The sequence below is a fragment of the Marmota marmota genome, unplaced genomic scaffold (genome assembly GCF_001458135.2).
Source record: "Marmota marmota marmota unplaced genomic scaffold, marMar, whole genome shotgun sequence".
Classification (NCBI taxonomy): Eukaryota; Metazoa; Chordata; class Mammalia; order Rodentia; family Sciuridae; genus Marmota; species Marmota marmota.
Genome location: NW_026000222.1, coordinates 7,036,714 through 7,039,942, shown reverse-complemented (window position 1 = coordinate 7,039,942; position 3,229 = coordinate 7,036,714). Strand labels below are relative to the sequence as shown.

At 44.4% G+C, this 3,229-nt stretch overlaps 1 long non-coding RNA gene across 1 annotated transcript; it reads right to left on the bottom strand.

The window, feature by feature from the left end:
* Positions 1-1,800: 1,800 nt before the first annotated feature.
* LOC125613116 lies at positions 1,801-2,758 on the bottom strand. The gene is made up of 2 exons (XR_007343610.1): positions 2,055-2,758; positions 1,801-1,963 (listed from the first exon to the last, which is right to left on the bottom strand). It is a non-coding gene; the product is annotated as an uncharacterized LOC125613116 (long non-coding RNA).
* Positions 2,759-3,229: the final 471 nt, after the last annotated feature.

Genomic DNA, 3,229 nt, shown 5'->3' with positions numbered 1-3,229 from the left:
GTCCATTAGCAAGTTCTGCTGGATTTATCCTTAACATATGTAAAAGCTTGTCTCTCATGACCAACTCTGGAGCCCCAATGAATTCCTAAGTCAGACCTCTGCAATATCCTTCTACTTCCAATCCTGCCTCTGCAGTAGATTCTTCACAGCCCAAGTGAGCCTGGTTAGAAACAAAAAACACATACCTGTGTGTGTGTGTGTGTGTGCGCGCGCGCGTGCACACACATGTTTAAATTGGAGCATTGGATGATGTTATGCTTCTTTTTTTAGAAGTTCAGTATTTTTGTATCACACAGAGTACAATCCCGATTCTCCCCTTTAGTTTTCATGATCTTGCCACCACCTCCCTGGACTCATCTTCCACACAGCCTCACTCACTGCACACTGCCCTTTTGCTCATTTACACGCCAAATCCCTCCCTACATCAGAGTCCTTGTGTTTGCCCCTCTCTCTGCCTGAGACTCTCTCCACTCTGAAACTTTCTAATGACTCACCCACTCACTCACTTTGCTCCTTTCTCAATCCAAACATTACCTCTGCAGAGAAGCATCACTGACTACACTCCTAAGTCAATCTGTTGTTCACCATCCTCATTCCTGGCTTTGTTTTTCTTTAAAGGACATTTCATTACCCCAAATTCCATCTTAAGTGTATTTGTCTACACACTCACTGTCTCTGTCTCTCACTAGAAAATAATCCCCATGAAATCAAGGATCTTGTCTATCACATTCACTGCTCACCACACATTGTACGCATGAAATATGTACTTGTTGAGTAATGACTGACATTATTGGTAAAAATAATATTAATGGGAATGTTCTTAGCACTCTGGCTTTTTTTTTTTTTTTTTTGCATTCCTATTAGATGTTATCATTTAGCCTCAATAAGAAGCACAGGGAAGGCATTGACTTGTGTGGACATTCCCATTTCATTTAATTTCTTTATCCACCATCTTTAACTCTTCCAGATTTAGAAGGTGTTTAAATATATGAAGGGAAAGAACTATGTCATATCACAATACATGCAAAATAAGTAGCTTGCTTTTCTAGTCTCCTAGCATTGCCTATAAGCTCTCATATCAGACACATCAGAATTTGGAAGAATTCATTGATGCCTTCTATTACACAGAGACACAAAAACTATGTGTAAATAGTTTTAATTCCATTGAAATTAGTATTAAGGGCCACTAATTTAGAGTACAACTCATCCCAGTGACTGACAGCTGGACAGTTGTCCAAAGCAAGATTTAAGAACATTTATCTCTGGTTGCATAACTCAGAGAGGGATTTGGTGATGGAATTTTGGCAAGTTTCCCCATAAATTTACTATTGACTTTCATATAGAGGTCTATGAGGTTGATCATTAATCATTCAAATAAGGCCAGTCTCTGGGTCAGACAAAAGAAAAATTAGAAATATGGAGAAAATTCTTCACCCCTAGGTGCTCTGTGACATTACTCTGTGACATGGGGGTCCTATCACAGAGTGAGGACTCAGGGCCTGACATGTAAGGTGCAAACACCTCCCTGACTCTTCCTCCCTGGCCCTCTGCGAAGACCACAGCACCTCCAGCCCCCGTCAGGGCAATAGATTTCTCAGATGCTAACAGGAACTCCCTGGGGGAGGGACTGGTGCTTCCCACTGTCCATGCAGAAGGCTGTGAATTCTTTCCTTCCAAGAAAATGGTGAAAGGGAAATGTAGGTCTTCCAACCAGTGATTTATTCTGTATCAGAAACACATTTACCTGGCCTATTTTGCTGAAGAGAAAAACCCCAGGTTCACTTAGTAAAACTCAATCTGAATATTTCTATCCTTTATTTCCATACAGATTAGCTTCACAGGGCCTTGAGTATAAACACCACAGATGGGCTCACGGGTTCTACGGGGAAAGAGGCAGCAGTGTGGAAGGGGATCGTCGCTATTTTAAGTTTCTTCATGGTTCAGCAGGCAGCTGCTAAGAGTTCTAAAGGAGCAAACAAAACAAGAAGAGTTTATTGATTAGTTTACAAATAACTGTTGTATAAGAAAAGGTAGTGAATGGCGGGCTGGCTTACCGATGGCTTACAGCTTGCTCGCTCTCCATTCTGTGGCCTGGGGAGACGGCCTCCAGGGGGAAATAAAAGGAGCAAAGCAAACGTGTTGTCTGATAAAGCGGAGTTTGCACCAGGTTCAAAAAGCAAAGAAGCAGGCCCCTTTATCTGTTGCTGATTTGGAGGTACACCGACGTATCCCTACTCTTCGTCTCTTCGTGCAAAAATCCATTTTATAAAATGTTTTTCTCCTCTGTCCAACACAATAGTACTTTGGGCCTGGGACTCCTCGACCCAGGTAACGGGCATCAATAGGGTCCTCCAGGTGCAAGCTGTTTGTTGAGTGTTTTAGAAAAGGAGCAAAGGATTGCATCCTGGGGGCTCCTGGACTCTTATCTGAAGGACTGTGACCTGGAGAAGGGAAGGCCATCTCAGATGAAGGAGTTGTCCCTAAAGGAAGCAAACAGATGACTGGTTATCTCACCCCTCTGAGGGGCAGCTTCCTCACTCTGGTCAGGCTCCTTGGGAAGAATTATTACGATGAGGCACATACAAGCCAGGACACGCGGTAGGCCGTGCTCACAATGGACCACATTGCAGTTCTCGTGAGACGTGGAGAGTGGTGAGGCAGGGCTTGAATGCAGGCCAGGCACATTGGGATGGACCTTCTAAGCACTGCCAGGGATTTGGTCTGGTGTCCCAGACTGTTGTATAAACTAACAAGTCAAAAACCACGCAACAATTTAAAGAAAACTATTAGGTGCATAATGGTCTAGGAGAAGAGCCAATAGAGTAAAACCCTCTTGGGTAGCAAGAGCAAGACTCAAGCCCAGGGAAGACTATGTGACAATGGAGACTGAAGAACACAGTCCACATGAACAGGAAGACTAAAACGCTGTGTCCAATCCCTCCACCAAACCACCAACCCCAACCCATCACCAAGGAGCCTGGTACAGCCCAAGGAGGCATTTGGACATGAGCAGAAGTCAAACTTGCAGTGGAGGAGTGGCCTTGTGCTTCAAGGATGGACAAGGGGTATTTGACTCCCTCTACATGGGAAGTTTCTAGCAGGAAAGCAGGGTTCTCAGGCTCAAAGCAGACCCCAGCTTTCAGGGATTACAGCACATTGCAGGCAAACCTTCAGTCATGTGGCACCACTCGGCAGCCTGCAGTCAGGATATGCAGAGGCCACTCTGGCA